This window comes from Carassius carassius, chromosome 8 (assembly GCF_963082965.1).
Source record: "Carassius carassius chromosome 8, fCarCar2.1, whole genome shotgun sequence".
Taxonomy (NCBI): domain Eukaryota; kingdom Metazoa; phylum Chordata; class Actinopteri; order Cypriniformes; family Cyprinidae; genus Carassius; species Carassius carassius.
The window spans coordinates 6,476,433-6,495,878 of NC_081762.1; positions in this window are offsets into that span (position 1 = coordinate 6,476,433).

Here is a 19,446-nt window from a genome sequence, read left to right on the forward strand (position 1 = left end):
TCCTTTTCTTTGAGAGATGCGATGTCATATAAAAATCCAAATACGCGCCCATTGTCTCTAAGCAACGAAAAGCGCTCTTCCACGGAGGCGATATTGTACTCATGACCGCATAATTTTATTCGTTTTCACATTTCTGAATATACATATTTTGCATGCATATAGACCTACTAATAGGGCTCTGCCGGGTGGGAATTTTTATTCGAAAAGTAAAGTTTTTTTTTTTTTAATTTATACTAAAAAATTCTGTTGATATAAGTGCGATAATTATAACCTAATGTGAAACAAACAATTTAATTAATAATTCTCTCTCTCTCTCTCTCTCAGAGCACGTCATGGAGGCAGCCATCCTGTATCGGCGCCAGCGTTGCAACCTTATAATGTATGATTATAAGGATCGTATATGTTTTTTGTAGATTGTAGAAAGTATTGCATTGAGCTTGGTTAAGCTTTACATCCTTTATTTTAAAAGACAGAAAATGGTCCATTCAGTATTTGTGTTCTATTTTAATTAAAGGAATGAGTTATTAGCAACAAGCTAATGTCAAGCTCCACTGGAATGAACTGTGAGCATCAGAAGTGCTTCTTTTGTGAGCAACGCTATTTGTGTGGCATGTTGAATGACTCCAGACAGAGTTGAATAGCGTTTCAAACAAAAAGGCACGGTCATGTTCTATTTATGTTGAGAAGATAGTTGCCTACACTTATTTTGTTTCTTGTTTTTATTTTTATTTTTTTACTCCTCCTCAGCTAGGCCATCCAAGATGTAAATTAGCCTACTTGGAGAAAATTGCTCTGCATTGGATCCTCTGCAGTGAATGGGTGCTGTCAGAATGAGAATTAAAACAGCTGATAAAGACATCACAGTAACCCACATGACTCCACTCCACAAGTGGCATGTTTGTACAAAACACCATTAAGATGTTTTAACTTTAAACCATTGCTTCCAGCTAAAATACCAGCAGATTTTCACTCCACATTTTGTTAAATGATGGACTGGAGTGGTGTGGGTTACTTGTGGACTATTGTGATGTTTTTATCAGCTGTTTGGACTCTCATTCTGACGGCACCCATTCACTGTAGAGGATCCACTGGTGAGCAAGTGATACAATGCTACATTTCTCCAAATCTGTTCAGATGAAGAAACAAACTCATGTACACTTTGGATGGCCTGAAAGTGAGTACATTTTCCACAAATATTCATCTACACATGTATGGGTCATGTATTCCTTTAAGCGATATGTACTATAAAGCAAATCTCAACTGCTTGATTGTTACATTACTGAAAATCTAAACTATAATTTGGCCCAAAAATAAAATATAAGATAAAGAAGTATAAAATAAAAGTTGGGTACATAATGCATCCTACTTTACATGCATAAAGCAAGATATTATAAACATTAAAATAATGATTTTCTGTAAAGCTACTTATAGGCAATGCAAATTGTGAAAAGCACTATATACAGATTTGACCTCACTTGTATATGCAATAGACAGTAAACAGCAAGGCTTCTCCCGAAAGTTTGGATGAATATTGTACAAAAAGTTTTTGTCTAGAGGGAGTGTTACTCAGAAAAAGTCTTGAACAAACCAAAAAAAAAAAAAAAAAAAAAAGGTAAGGTTTAAAGGTAAGGACTTTTAGGGTTTAGAATTAAAGTAAAGCCCTAAGCATTAAAAAATCATCCTGCAGCTTTTGTGCTCCACATCAGTTCTCCGATCATTTGTTTTGGGGAGATGAGCTGTGCTGTTACTGAGTGGTCTCACGGTTTCTTTTTGCCTTGTGGACAGTAAAACAGGTGTCTGTGAAAGCGCTCAGGACCAAAACATCAATGAAGCACCTTAGCAAGTGCACAGCAACACCTGTAACTTCATAGTGGTGAGTTCTGAATGAACAAAAAAATATCTGTAAAAGCATTAAACCTGAGCTCACTCAATATGCATGTTTTATTATTCAAATCCCAAATATGCAGTCAGACTACATTATATTTTTCTGGCAAATATGTAAAAGGCTAAACATTTCACCAGGGAAAAAGCCTTTGAATGGCCCATCTGGACTCCTGTATGTCCCTAAAAAGAGTTTTGCTGGATGACACAGTCATGTAGCATCACACTGTGAGATTCACTCAGTTAAATGCCAGTGGAAAGTTCACACTATAGTATTACCCATGATACATTTCACCTGACAGCTCTGTCACAGCATCTGGTAATGATTTTTTCTTCGTTCACAGATACCCTTTCTTCATTGACAGAGCTGTCATTGTGAGTTCAGAGCGAGATGTTCCGTATCTGGCCTTTTTTCTTGTTCCTCTGAAGTTCTTTCATCTGTACAGGGTTACACAAACATGCAAGTTTGTGATTCTGTGACGATGAAATAAGCAAGTGCTTTAGGAGCTTTATCTTCTATTGCAACTTGACTCAAACGAAAAGACAGAAATAAAACACATCAACACAACACTTTCAGAAGTCATGTAGCATGAATTCGTTTTTCTTTATGATTTCCTTGCATACTGTTCAAAACAGCTTTTCCAAATATTGTCTTAACTAATCTTAGCACTAGGTAGCTCCACCCCCCAGTGGAATCTCATTGGTCCAAAGTCATCTGCCAAAGAACTTGATATTTAACCATTTAAAACCTGACATAAAATAAATGTGAGCAAAAACTATTTTTAATGCATTGAGACTTTTAGCAAAATCGTAAAGTTTGATTTTTATTCATATCTTATACGTCAAGCTTTTATGGCTTATATATATATATTGAAATTATGATATATAATTGCTGATATTTATACAGCCAAAATCAAGATAATTCTGATAACTTCTAATGTAAATCAATGAGATCTTTATAACATACTACTTGCATAAAATGCATATAAATATGAGATCACTCTATATCTTCCAATAATATGTTTTTGTAAGATGATATTTACATTTTTATTATCAAAGCTCTGTAGTTTTTATTGTGGGGGCTGAAAGTTGAACAAATAAATGTTCCCTTAAAACACCCATCTAGGGTGTTCTGGATTTTAATGATAAGGAAAAAATTGTATTATACAGTCTATTGTTATTTTCTATTGACTTTCACCATTTTTTATAATCTGAAATAGAGCTTGTGGAAGATCTCGATTGTTTCCTGTGATGGGCATGGTCTCATTATCTTGAAGAGGGCAGTGGGGAAGAATTGAATCTCATGAACAACCAGGAAGCAGAGAGGAGAGAATGGCATGTGTCACGGAGGCGTTTTCTGTGTGGCGAGATATGAGCTACATCTGTTTTAATCACCGTTTCTAAAAACAAACATATGGTTGTGAAATCTTATCCATATGCTGCTGGTTTTCTTTTCTCGCAAACACTATTTGAAGCTCTCACTTTTCCTCCACACTGCTTTTCTCTGCAAACATTGTGCAGGTGTTACATGCCCTGGAAGGTTTCGATGGGGTCCTCTTCCCTCTCCTGCTCTCTAAAAATCCTGGAGGGCATGAATTGTGTGTGTGTGTGTGTGTGTGTGTGTGTATGTGTGTCTGCGTCCAGCCGTGGTCTAATGCATTGATTTTATCAGGTGTGTATCAGTTGGATGCATCAGAAGGTCTGAATTATACTGACACGGTTTACCTGAGTGATCTTCATTCCTGCTGTCATCTGAACATCTGTGTACTGTGTGACACTGAAGAATATCCTAGAATGCAGTTCAGAGTGTTACCGGTCTGTGTGCTATGAAGAACTGAACTGAAAATCCATATATGTGTGTATGCGTAGATAGACAGACAGACAGACAGACAGACATATAACAACAAATAGTATTAAACTAAGGTGCTCAAGGTATAATCAAAACAAGCACCTTATTAACACTACTTTGTTATTTGTAATGCATTTCTGGCTTTGGCAATTTTGTATGTAAACACAGTCATCTAACTGAAATAATGTTAATAATATACCTTTTTGTTTTTTCTCTAATAAGATGTATTTTTCACTTCCAAAAATTCTACATTTTAACAGTATTTTACTGTAAAAAAATATATATATATATAGATTTTTTTTCTCACTGTATATGGACCAGAATTAAAGAACACTACATTTCTTAGAATGCCTTTGAATGGTACAATACGCATTCATTTAATTAGAATTTATTTATTATGTTGTTTTATTGTATTGTACAGTATTTTATTTTATTAATTTATTTATGTCATTTTTTTTCGGGGGGGGGGGGGGGGGGGTTGCTTGGTGTCTCTTATGCTCTCCAAGGCTTCATTTAGTTGATCAAAAATTTCTGTAAAAACTTTATTGATTAAAATCATACAAACATTCAAAGGGATTTTTTTATGTCCGAAGGGAGACGGCTCTAAATTCCCAGTGTGATACAATGTTTTTTTAACCATGGTTAAGCAATGTTGTTTGAGCTCAATGTGAAGCAGAGAGCCTAAATTAACAAATAAATCCCCTTTAAACATTGTGAAATAAAAATATGACTGACTTAAGTTGAATGAAAAGACTCTGCACTATCAAGAGACCACTTCATAGAGGGGCAAATTGCACTATTCACATTTTCCCATAAAATCAAAAAATGTAGTTACAGTAAGGGATGGTCATGACCATATTAATGCATTTCTGTTCTTATTAAAGCTATGATGAAATCATGTTCCACGACACACCGCTCTACATTTCACCTTCTCACCACGTGGCTGGCTCCAGGCATTTCTGTTATCTTTTTCTTTAATAATACATCACACCCCATAGCTAAATTCACTCCCGTTCGGCTGGGGGTTGATAATTTCTTGCGACTTGGACTGTTTGTGGTATATGTCCTAAACATCTGCTTTATTTCATCTCACGCTAATCAAGCCTGTTGTTTCTCCCACAGGAAGTCCACGCCTGTCAGGGACTTTGCCTCATCTAATTATGCCATTTGACACAACGTCCACATCAAAGTTGGCGTGTGGAATAAACACATTGCCATCATTCAGCATGAGCCTTTACGGGACGCTCCCGCCGATCAGTCAGTGGAAAATTCAGAGCGATGTATAATCTCCAGAAACCACAGAGTCTTTTTGATTCATGTCCTCTGTGCACAGCAGAAGAACATCTTTGTTTTATTCATAATCACCTGAGCTTCCTGATCAAAGACTCCCACGGTACCTCCGTCCACCCATGAACGTTCCTCTACGATTAAATGGGACTGCCTGCCCCTCTCGCACCATCACGAACCCACTGTAACCTTTTCATCAGGTCTTTTCTTCATATCAGTCTTCGTTAGTTGTCCTTGTGGGAATTCTGCCTCTCTTTCTCCCACTCACTTTTATTTTTCCAGGATGAAATGATTGGGGAATAATAAGGCTTATATTCTGCTTTGATGCTTCTACCTGAATAAATTCCCATTTCCCATGTTTTCAGCTCATCTGCGGCTTGCGGTGTTCTACATCTCTATAGACATGAAAGAGGAACCTGGCACGGCTGGTGGCATCTTCTAGTATAAAGTAAGATGTGACAGCTCTGTGGTTGATATTGAGACACTTATCCGAGACCGTTTTGACACCTTTCATCATTCAGGTTTATTTCTACTTCTTTTTCAGCAAATTCATTGTTCTGTAGACTTCTGTGTCTTTCGTACAGCAGAGCTTTGTAGAAAACCTTCCGGCACAGGACGACATTTTTGTGAGTTTTATATATATATACTATATAACTCCTAGGCTGTCATTTGAAAAGCAGTATATGAATAATTATATACAATTACAGGCGTTGCTAGGCAGTTGCTATGGTGTTCTGAGAGGTAAGCAGTTGCTAGGTTGTTTTGGGTGGTTGCATGCTCTATAGAGTGCTCTTTCAGTGGTGTAGGTTCCTGAAGGTTTTTTTTTTTTCATAGGATTTTTTCTTATTATTATTTATTTGTTATAGCACTTATAAGCCATGAACCAAGTTATTACAAACATTTTAAACATTTATCTGAAGAAAATGTTTTGAAAATTGGACAAAAAGGAAAAAAAAAGTAGAACCCTGTGTACTTAACAGCTTTAGTGAGGGAAGAACTACAATCACATGAAACACTCGAGTAAAAAACAACTGAAAATATAGAACTTTTCCTTTAAAGTTGATTATATCTATACAAACAATACAGTGTAAGTTTATTGCAAGATATGCAAATATATATACAAATACATAAATATCTTTACAGCTTAACAAGGCACTGAAGTTCTCTGATTTGTGGAATTTTCTACAGCTTTATGGGTAGTTTTTGATCATGAATTCAGATGTTAAACATGATTATTTAAAAAAAAAAGGTTGAAATAATGCAAACAGAAAGGCTTCAGAAAGCATATACCTTTGATTAACAAGTTGTTAAATAAGATATTGTTAAAAACAAAAATTCCCTATGGAGAAAATTAATGGAGTTTTCACTTCCCAAATCCAACTGTTAAACCTTGTAACACTGTGCCCCTATCTACAGTTTTCTTTTTTTATTTATTTTTATTTATTTATTTTTTTACTCATTTGATCATCTTCTTGGTGAAAAATAGTAAATCTGGGCCCGGTTCCCCAAAACGTTCTTATCGCTAAGTAGTTCTTAACCTATTCCTTAACCTCTCTCTTAACCTTATGGCACGGTTCCCTACACGTTCGTACGCTAAGTATATCTTCTGTAAGTCACACTTTAGTAAGGTTGGTCTGGACCATTCGTAGCTCTCTCTTAGCGTTATTTGAGCTGATGACGCTACTGTACAGCGGTCTTTAGAAACCAGCGCAGCGAAGTACAAGTCAAACTATGGTATGTTGACAATTTTGTGGCTCAACAATGATTTTCTGTTATTTTTTAAGACTCATAATAAATTATGTTCGCAATGGATACAGGCCTATTTATAAAGTTGACTTTATGTGGTTACAGAACTAATAAGGTGGTAATTAGCCTAGGCTTTTGGGTAATATAATTAAAGCGAATTGGCAATCATTTTTTTGATAATTAAAATCTGGCAAAAAATTTGGCTGTAAAGGGCTAAGATCTTTAAATGGGTAAGCATGGTGGTGTCCAGTAAGCGACCAATCCATGTCAGTTTTTTTATTCGGCAAAACTTAAGCCCTTTTGACATTTAGCATGACGTGGCTATATTAAAAAAAATCCCCTCCCAAGACAACTCATTGTGGAGCAGCTGGACCTTCCCAGACCTGCGCTGGCCAGGCTAACGCGGCGGAATTCTGCTTTAAGCCCTGAAGCCCAGCGCCACGTTTTTTTATTATTATTATTATTATTTATTTATTTATTTTGCTACAGAGAGATTCATCGAGGTCGTGGGAGAGGGCTACGGCCTAATCAAGACCTCGGTGTGGAGGTGTGTCCACACAGTCACCAACGCCCTTCTGCACCATGCCGGGGATTGCATCCTGGTGGATGGCACACTCATCCCTATCGCCAATCCATCAGTGATTGATCGGGAGGAAATATGCTTCCCCAGCATATTTTGTATCTAATTCTCTCTCTCTCTGTTCAATGTAGATAGGTTGTTTTTTATTAAAAACATAAACCAATTGCAGTCAATACCGCATTAAACAGAAGTTACTGCAGCTGCTTGCCAATCAATTCTGATTGTAAAGTACCTTACCATTAATATAAAAGTGTATTATATAATTTTCATAAGTCGTTAAACCCATGTCAAAAAGCGGCACAACGGGATAAGGAGGGTGGATGATTAGCGAGGGATACCCAGTTCGTCTAACCATCACAACATAGCCTATCGTGTGAACATATTACTGACCATTTGATAATTTAATTTATAGTCTATATTCTACTGATAACTTAAACTATGTTAAAATAAATGTTACTGTAATAATTTGAGGAATGTTTCATTTGCATAGAACGTGTTGTCTTTCTTAACGCTGTAGTGCACCTTCATGTGAAGTGGAAAATGGATTCATGAGCAATCGATGCCAACTAATTCAGCACCCTGACTTTGGACAGCGCTCTTGTAACGTCGGACGTAAGAGGCAGCGTGCTAAGAAGCTTCCTAAGGGACACTTCGGGGAACACACTTAGAAACATCAACAACTTTGCGAAGATATATCTTTCGATGTCTTCTTAGCGCGCTAAGAGTGAACGTTATCGGGGAACCGGGCTCTGATCACTTAGATTGAAAATTGCATTAAGATCTCAGCTTCTTTGTTTCAGGGGTTTGTTCAAATCCCTATGTCTATAAGCAATAGTATTAATAATGCTTGACTTAACAAACAGCACTAATTATTAGCAAACATGCTTGGTTTCGGGCTCAAGAAATCATACATAACCCAAGAGCCTTGTTTGACTGAGAGCTGAAATGGACCATAAATTATCTACTTAATATTAATGCATAAAGTACTGATAATTATACGACTCCATCAAACGCGAAATGCCAGAAACGAGGTCATGAATGGATGATTTTCTAATTCAGCTCTAACTCAAAAGTTAGTGATACATGCAAATGGCTTATTTTATGGATTTTTTCACAGTCAATTGAGAGAAATCTATCTTGACGCTGAATGAATAACCCACTTTTCAATAAATCAGTTTATTAATTCACTAAAGTTCTGTTTAATTAACAGGGTTGGTAAGGGAGCCTCACATATGCAGAATTAATGGCACCCTCTTTGTTGTTCATTAACATGTGAATTAGATGGGAGCAGTTTAGTGTTTTTTTTTTATCTTTAAACTTGTTAATTAACTTTGAGGTGTGTACAGTGAGTGGAAAATCATTAATCATTTTGGGATTTAATTAACAGGGATGCAATTCATGAGAGATATCTTAAAATATAAAGTTATATTCTACACCAAATAATAACAGAGCTGTAGTATTGGCAGTGGTGTTTCAGGTATATTGAGCTGTGGCACTCATGAGAAATGCACATTTTGCCCTGGTCCAATTTCCCATTTCTTATCCTCTCTATATGGTCTCTATTAATAAGTAATGACTCCAATAAACTAGATATTTACATATTTTGAAAAGAATAGTTCCCGCGCAAAATTAGCTAAACATAACCCCAGTGTTTTGTTGGTGCTTGCAAAAGCTTTGTTACTGCAGGTGGATGCTTAGCTTGGATTTCTCTTTTGATATACATTTCTGGATAATTTTTATTTTTATTTTGTGTGTGACTATTTTATCATCTGCTTTTATGTATATATGTATATCTGCTAAATGCATAAATAAATATATATATTATCATCGATTTTGAACAAATGTGAATGGCATTGTCATTGATTTGAGTGCATATGAATGCCATTATCAGTGATTTGAATGCACATGCACTGCATAATCATTGATTTGAGTGTGTGAATGGCATAAACTGCTCCGGGTGTGTGTGTTAACAGTGTGTGTGTGTGTTCACTGCTGTGTGTGTGCACTTTGGATGGGTTAAAAGCAGAGCACAAATTCCCAGTATGGGTCACCATACTTGGCTGTGTCACTTTCACTTTACTTTCAAATCATTGATTTAAGTGCAAACAGTATGAACAACATAATCGTTGATTTTAGCACATATGAATGGCATAATCATTGATTGGAGCACATACTGTATAAACACCGTAATCATTGATTTCAATACATATGAATGGCATAATAATTTAATGAATGGCATAATCATTGATTTGAGTGCATATAAAACATGTTTTTTTTTTCAGTTAATTCTGGTGGAAGCAACCTAATTGGTTTTGAAATGGAAACCTTTTACATTATAATTGTATTTTTTAGTCAATTGAATGTATCCTATCTGAATAAAAGTGTTAATTTCTTAAAAATAGAAAAAAGAAAAAAAACTCACCCCAAACTTGTGAACAGTTTATAACGCAGCATGGCTATAGTATAGGCAATAGTAATAGTGAGGCTTGACTTTATTTAAAATAATACACTAAATGCAAGAAGAATAAACAAGTCAGCAAGGGTGTGATATTGTGTCATATTCCAAAAGTCATGTGATGTTTTGTTTCAGATTTTTTCATCACAGTCAAACAAATCCTTGGGATTATTTGAGTCAGACCTCATATTGGGAGTCGTGCAGAGGCCTGCTGGTGGTCTGAGGGGTCTGGGGGCAGAAGGCGATTCAGATTCAGCGCTAGGTGTTTTAGGAAGGCATGCTTCAGTTGGTTTATCACTGTCTTCACAATAGAAAGCCGAACATGAGTGAAGGGAAGACACTGGGGAAAGAGTGTAATGAAGGAATGGGAGGGAGGACAGGACAACATGTCACTGTCTGTAAGTTTTGAAGAGTGCTAAAGTGGATGGTGGAAGTGTGTTTGGGGAAACTCCTCCGGAGTTCAAAGAGAGGAGCTTCCAAAACCCTGTCCCATATGACAAGATGAACTCAGGTCGGCACAACCTGTGACAAGTCTTACGGCTTTATCCGCTGATCGGATTTCAAAGTTAATATGAGGACAGATGAGATGCACCATATGTATCAGTCACAGAGCAGATCATCTCAAAATGTCCAGGATCAAGGTTAATCTGTCATAAAACACAGTTTTATCAAGAAAATATCTAATTCTATGCATCGTTGGGGTGTTAGACCAGCGGTACAGTACACTGAAGTGAAGATTTGATTTTTACAGCATACTGTCATTTCGGTTTCAGTCGTTTTACATAATGTTTAGTCCATTTGCGTAATACATGTTTTATGTTGTTGTGTCGAACTTTACAAGGATCAACAGTCGTTATACAGCATTAAGCTTACTTCCTTTTGCTCTGATCTCTTTAGATTATCTGAGATTAATTTATCTGAGCCCAAGTTTCCCTAAATCCGGAATAAGAGATTCCAGAGAACAGAAGAAGCTGTGAGATCTCAGAGACTTAATAATCACCTGCTCTGGGAATTTATGCAACATCCAGTTGCGAACATCACAGTTTAACGCTCACCATGTGTATTCATATAATAATAGAGAGATTCTTGCTTTGAAGTGACAGGCGTGAATTTTAATGTCGTTGCAAGTATATTTGGATGTCATTCTGTGAGGAGAAAGAGAAGAATGACAAGAAAAAGCAGATCATCTTGATGAAATAGAAAGGTTGCACACTCAGTGTCTTCTAATGGAAAGAGTACAATGCATTTTCTGCATTTCTGCTGGTTTCTGCGTTTCACGTCACCTCAGATCAATTTCTCAGTAAAAATGTGCATTGCAGTTGCAAATTGCTTTCAGTGAACAGCCATCAAAATTATTCATATACCAAAGTTTTTTCTACGTTCTTTCTTAAAATCCATCTTGAAATGGAGCTTTCCTGTTATGCATTACATTTCATGTCCTCGTAATATACTTACCTTCAAAAGTTTGGTGTTGGTAAAATCATTAAATCATTATTTATTTGATCAAAATTTCTGTAATATTATGAAATCTTATCATTTAAAAATAACGGCTTTGTATTTTTTATATTTTAATAAATAATTTATTCATATTGATGCAAATCACATTAAAGTGAGAATGGAATTAATTTTTGTTTGTCTTTCTTTCTTTCTTTTTAGCTCTGTGTGCTACACAACTGTCAGTTTATAAAGAAATGTTCTTCATTTTCTCTGAACAAAATGATTATTTTAGAAGACTCTTTTAATTGATAGTCCATTAATAATTCACTATTGATATCATCTCTAAACATGACATCATTTTGGATGAAAAACAATAACCCAACCATCATCAAGTAGCAGTGGAGTTGATTAAGTATGCAATATTTTGTTATTAGTTGATTTGTTTCTCTCAACCTGTTATGAACATTTTAAAACGATGCTTAATAAGATATCAAACTCAATTACAGAGCAATGACAAACTTCAGATCTTTATTAGGATCCTGTCAGAATCTGGTTTATTTTCTTTATATATACAGTGTGTAAAAAAAATCTTTTTTTTTTAAATAGAACAGACATATTCATTTTTAATTAGTTCAAAAAATACTGCATAACAAGAATGGCCCATATAAAGATCAGAAGGGGATATTCTATTATATTAGCGGCATTATGAAATGTTATGGTTCCATTAAAGGCACCAGAGGCCCTTTCGACAGATGGTTGGTGTTCATAAGAGGATAGATTCACACATTTATCCCGTTTCATTTCCATACACAGCCTGCATGCACACATGCTCAAAGCCTTTCAGGACAGCCCGGTGTGAAAACACTGCTAAAATCACTGTTTTGTTCTCAAATCCTTGCTGTGGAGACAAATTTGTATTTGGGTCAAGATTTCAGGGCTACTCTCTCTTTCACACTCCATTTCATCGTCTCTTTTGCTCTTTCTTGCCTCCGCCCCTCCATTCCTCCATCTCTGTCATCCTCTCATCTGAGAACACAAGAGGACATGTTAACCTCTAGCGTATAGTCAAAGAGAGGAATATTACGGGTGAGCTGCCGCATGTTTAGAGCTGATTGGTAGGTGTAGCGCAGCTACAAAATGCCCACTGACCGGCCAGTTCACCATCATCAAACCTGCACCTCGTCAAGGGAAGATATCGCCATGGTTACAGAAGTAGTTCCTGTTGCAGCGCCTGGAGGTGGGAATGGGAAAGGAACATCCTTTGCACCCGCTGGCAGTTACGGTAAATTGTTAAATGTCTGAAGATCGATATTCATTGTGCGCTTGCCTCCTCGCTGATGGCTAGAAATGCTCTCAGCTTTCATTAGGAATGTCAGCAAAACCAGAGACGTGACCTATACGCAGCCAGAGGTCACACTCACGCTGCACAACACCGGCTGTAAGATTTGCTGAAAACTATTAGAATGAGATATTTGAGGCTTGTGCAGTATGACACATGTTTAAGCTTTCAGAGATATGACAGTGGCTATTAACATTTATTTATTTTCATTTCAGCTTTTAGACTTGCTCTGACCTAAACCACATCGGTAACGTCAAAATCTCAGATTTTTGCCAATTTATTCATATTTGTGTGGACAGAGGTCAGCGCCCTTTGCCTGGACTTCAGCACAGAGATACTGACTGCCATCTAGTGGTGTGAAACAACCATAGAAACTGAACACAGATTGCTCATTCTCAACTTTTTTTTTTATTTATTTATTTTTTTTTATTAATTTGTCATCAAATCTAGTTTGCTCTAGTCTCTTTTATTTATTTATTATTTATTTTATTTTTTTGCTGTTCATTTTATACCTAATGGTTTTTATCTTTGCTAGATTTTGAAGTTTTTATCTCACCGGATAAATAATAAAACAGGCACAAAATTAATTTTGAGTTACTTTGAATGCAGGAGCAGAAATTAACCTGAAATTAAATAAATAACAGAATATAAAAATGAAATCTAATTCAAATTATATTATATATATATATATATATATATATATATATATATAATATTGTATATTTGGTTTAAATTTTAGTAAGTATTAATCTCACCTGACAAATAATAAAACAGGCACAAAATTTATTTTGACTTCCTATGCAGGAACAGAAATTAACCTGAAATTAAATTAATACCAGAATATAAAAATGAAATCTAATTCAAATTATATAAAAAATATATATATATATATAATAATGTATAATTGGTTTAAAGTTTATAAAAAGAAAATCCTAAATGAATGAATGAATGAATAAAATAAAATAATCAACACATTTTTTTTTTTCTTAATCACAAATCAGCATATTTCTATGATATTAGATGAATGGAGAAATGGATGCTGAAAATTCTGCTTGTGAAATATTTTAAAATAGACATTTAAATTGTAATAATATTTCACATTTTAAAATAATATGAAAAAAACATTATGTTGGCTACCATATAGCAATTGAGTAGACAGGAATTAAGACAAAAAATTAATTAATAATAATTAAAAAATAAATCATAAAAATGCCTGAATTGCATCACGCAATAATAATAATACATTTTGAAATATATAATACATACATATATACATATATATATATATATATATATATATACATATATACATATACATATACATATATACATATATATATATATATATATATATATATATATATATATATATATATATATATATATACATATATATATATATATATATATACATATATATACATACATACATACATACATACATACATACATACACATATATATATATATATATATTTTATATAATAATAAAAAAAATAATTTCAAAAAGTATTGGCATAGTGGTTATCCAGAAAAAAAAAACTCACCTTATGCCCAAAGGAGGGGAGGTTGCAGACTTTTGCTCTAACCTATTAAAGATGCAATTTTAAATCATTAATCAATCATTTCAATCCCACGCAAATCAATCAATTCCAGCTCTAACAGTTGAACTCTTATTCTGTACGAGACAGACCTGTGGTTTCCTTCAGTCTTCTAGACCCGTCATATCCCTGAAACACGGCTCCGGGGCCAGTCTGTGTCCTCCCACAGCAGCTCGCTTTCAGTCTGGGATGCGTTTCTACATCCATCACACATGACAAGCCCAGACAGCCTGCTGGAAAACACGCTAAACATGTTGCTTCTCCTACAACAGGCTGTTGTAAGTAAGATTATGTGACCTGTAAATATGTAAGATCTTGTTAAACTGTCGTCTCTTTCCAAACCATAAAAAATGCAAGGACAAAATATATTTTTGTATAGTTTAAAGGAATGTTCCGGATGACGATGAATAGAAATAAAAAAAAAAAAAAAAAAAAAGGCATGGTTTATAATATAATTTTTACTGTTACTACAATAATATTAATAATAATAATAGTGAACGTATGTGACATGCGATCATAAATCTTAAAGATTCCTTTAACATAAATCATGTGTGGTATAAGCTGTGATCTCATTTCAGCGAAACACAGACCGCAGATCTCCAGTAACGTCTGCCCACGTCTCTCTTCCTGCAGAAAAGCAGCTATCACGTTTGATAATGGACCATTTAACGGCTTGCTCCAGGTAATGAGGCAGATGACTCAACTTTCTGTTAACACTAAGAACAGCTCTCTGTCTGGGAGCGAGACAAACTAAGAGAGAACGAGACAGCAAGGTGGGAGTAAATACATCTAAAGGAAAATGAGATGGGTGTTTGTCAGTGCAAAACTCAATGCTTGGATGGTTTCGGTGTTTGCTAGTTTCAGAAAAGGGGATCAAAATGAAGGAAAATAATGTTTCAAAGAGGGGTTTTCACAGAAAATCATAGAAGAATCATTTTTGGTTCCAGTGAACCATTATTAAAAGACTTACTTTTCTTAATGTGAAGAACGTTTTAAGATTTTAAGAACCTTTTTTCACTATAAAGAACCGTTTGTGGAATTAAACGGTTCCCTGGATGTTAAAGGTTCTTCATGAAACCATCAATGCAATTAAAGAATCTTGATTTCATTTAATTTTTTACCAGCCATGATATTCTTTGCACCTTTAAACTGGTGTGACCAACCGGTAGCTGGTTTGTTGGTGATCACAGATGACTTAAACAAGCTTGGCTGGCTAGAAACCAGCTACAATGATCCAAAACAAAGCTACAGATTAATTTCCAGCATGGTTAGACTTCTCTAATCTAAATCAGTGAAATGTTAGTCAAAAAAAATCTTTCAGTGAATAGTTCTTAAAAGAACCACTTTTTTATGTGAAGATTTACATTTTGAAAAACTAAACAACATGTTTTTCCAATATAAAGAACCTCTTGTTCAGTGGAAGGATGCCATGAATGCTAAAGGTTCGTTAACATCCTCGATGCCAACAAAGAACCTTTATTTTTAGCAAAAATGCTGTCAAATGAGTTCAAATCTAGCATGAGCAATAGTAATAGTGATTCTTGCCTTTGCAAACACCACTCATCAATACTTTGCTTTAACATTGTAACAGTGCTTATAAGACAGGCAGATCTGCAAAAAGCACAGATGGCCACATTTATAGTTGATAAGTATACATCTTCAGCTGTGTCTTAAGAACAAGCCCTTAAAAGCAACAGAACATGGCAGAACGTGATGCAACATTCACGAGGATGTGTGCTGTGATGGACACTTGATTTCTTCACTGGCTTTGGTTTCTTGTCAAACTTCTGTCTTGTAGGTGTTTGGAGTGTCAGGCTCTTGTGAGTGTGTGGATTGAAGGAATGTCACGGAACAGAATGTGTTTTGTATTAAATCATCTCATACCTGCAGACTTCATCTGTTTGCTTGCAGAAAACAGCTTGTCAAAAAACTCTTTTGAACCTTTTGCTATAACATTTATTCAAAGGAATAGTTCAACTAAACATGAAAATCCTCATGTTATTTCAAACCTGTGTGGTTTTCTTTCTTCTGTTGAACGTAAAGCCAGTAATTGAATGGTGACCTTTTTTTAAAGCTCAAAAAAGGACATTATGAAGTGGTTATATTCCAAGCCTCCTCAAGTGAGGAACAGACTGAAGTGCTATTGGGCTGCTATTCACTGAAAACCTTCTCTAACACATGCAGCAGTCTCATTCACGTGTTTATTTTCAGATAGGACGCATCGAGATGTATTAGACCGGGTCTTAAGCCATTGGTGACATATGCTCTCATAACCAGTTACAACATGCCAGATTTGAATAATGGACAATGAAGTGCAGAAAAGTGAAAAAGTGATTTGTGGGATAGGACATTGACAATGAATAACAACTGAAACTGAAATGCTATGAATATGCTTGAATATACACTAGCAATCTTTTTTCTTTTCTTTTTTTTTAAGAAATTAATTATTTTTGTTGAGCAAGGATGTATTAAATCCCTTATTTATTTATTTATTTATTTTTACAAAAGGTTTCTATTTCTAATAAATTCTGTTCTTTTGAACTTTCAGTGAAATTAAATAATTCATCATAGAATCCTGGAAAAATGGTCTCCAGAAAAATATTAAGCATCACAGCTGTTTTCAACATTGATAATAATAGGAAATGTTCTTGAGCAGCAAATCAGCATATTAGAATAATTTCTGAAGGATCATGTGATGCTGAAGTCTGGAGTGATGATGCTGAAAAATTCAGCTTTGCATCACAGAAATAAATTACATTTTAAAATATATTCACATAAAAAAAACAGTTCAGTTAAATTGTAATAATATTGCACAATTCTTTTATTTATTTATTTTTTTTTTAAATCTAATAAATGCAGCATAAGTGCAAAGACATTTTAAAAAATCATTTTTCTCGACTTTTAAACAGTAGCTCTAAATAGAGAATTGAATAATGTGACTACTTTTTCATATTGCCTTTTGTCCTTTATTGAGCTAGACATCACTTGGTCACCTTTCACTTTCATTGTACTGAGAAAAAAACGGCATGAACATCTGCATAAAATCTCCTTTAATGTTCCAAAGAAATCTTAAGAATTTTAAGCAACATGAGAATAAGTAAAAGATAGCTAATGAAATTGATTTGTTATAATTTTTTTACCTGTGCTGTAACACAAGCTTAAGCATGGGATCCTGAGCTGTTTAGAAACGCTTACACAATAAGCAAAAACAGCAGCTTAGCATACAGTAAGAATGATACCTGCTCCTTTTGTCCTTTTTAATCTGGCTATCGTTCTCCCATTGGTGTCATGTGCTCTAATGAGGCCTTGTGAGAGGATAGTACAGTCCGTGCAGTTGGATTTCTAGGACGCTAATTACTCCTGCCGGAGTTTTCATTTATTGACAATGGCTTCCTTGAAAAAGCTCGTCAAGGGACTAATAATGAACAGCTGCTTCCCACACTGCATCGCTAACTAATGAATACTCTTTCAAACATGTGATGGATTTAATGGCAAAAATCATTTCCGCCTACAGGCTGCACGAAAAAACGCACCCATATAAGCAGAACTGCATTGGTCCCAGATGACCTGCGCCACCCGTTCTTGAAATCCACGTGCCCCAGATCAAATGCCGGTGGTAAATGGGCTTCGCTGTCTTTGTTTCATTTCATTTCGTGCTTGTTTGTTGCTTGATAAGTGATGAATGAAAAGCTTTATTGTATCAGCGTGTATCTAAAAGGCTGCCATCTGTCTGAGGGCCCCGTTCGTTCACCGTCGTGGGAGGAAGCGGCTTCATTGATTCGATTCTGAGTCTCCTTGAAGGCCATGCCAAATCTTTGAGTTAAATGACAAACAGGCTGACAGAAAAGAAAAATGACTCTTCTAAACATGAGCCAGGACGTGAATATATTTCCTGAGGAAATCCCTCGCAGCCAGGGGACTCACAGTTTGGCAGGCTTTGATTGGTTTGATGGTGTCGGCATCCTCGCGGCTGAGCGAGAACGCTTGTTTCTCAACGTACGAGAACATTAAGAGGATTTACAGCGTTTTGCGCCGGGAGCCTTCGGGTTTGTGTCTCATTAATACCAGGGAATCTCTCTGGATTTGTTATGGGATGAAATGAATGTTGCGTACTTGCTGTCGTGCTTTGAACTGTGTAATCCTCCTTCAATTCAAGGTCAAGTTATTGAGGTCTGCACTTCATTTTTAAGCTCTAATCTTTATGATTTAGTGAAGATGCTAATAGCAACTAAACACTCTTGTGATTTACAGTGTGTAGTTATAAATATAAAGGCCAGATATTTAGAATAAAGCTATAAACCACTCTAAAGTGATTTTTACTTAAGGTTAGAGGTATTCTTATGCACACAAAGTCTTCTTGATGGTGGCAAAATTACTGTAAAACATTGTATATATATATATATATGTGTATGTGTTTGTGTGTGTGTGTGTGTGTGTGTGTGTGTGTGTGTACTTCAATGCATCTCATCTGTTTTACAGTATGCTACATTTAACTCTTGTTGTGCTGAAAATCCTTCACCTAATTTGGTGATTGTTATATTATCACCAGTATTAGATTCAATCTTTTGTCGACTTTTTCTTTCAATTAACTTTCTTCTCAATTCACTCAAAAACTGAAGATCATATCAGTGAGGTCTATTAGATATCTTTCTAGGCTGGTAATAAAGTGGGGAGAAAATCACCCCAAAAGTGCAAATATGATCCAGTTGTTACACCTGTCATTAGTTTTTAGTCCAATGTTAGTTTTAGTCCAGTGCCATAACATTAACTAGAATTTTCAGAAAAAGAAAATCCTGTCTACATCAAAATGACCAGGACATCATTTAAATAAAATGTCAAATCATTATTTGACTACTGTGAGGTTGCTGCAAAGAAACAAACTTTTAAAAGAAGAATACTATTTATTGTAATACTTACAATGTAATACATTTGATCATAATATAAGGTAATATTTCTTAATGTACATGGAATATATACTGTACTTATTTATATATTTGGGCATAAGCTACTACAAGGGACATGTACAGTAATTAAAGCAAACATTGAAAAAACATCAGAATATCATTGGCACAGATGTGAACAATACATATTGAAAAAAAGTATATATATATATATATATATATATATATATATATATATATATATATATATATATATATATGTGTGTGTGTGTTAAATGAACACGTTACAATCTCACAGTGAATACATTTTCATCTGTTTACATATTCATGGCTTAATACACAGATCTGGATGAAAACAGAGATTTACAGA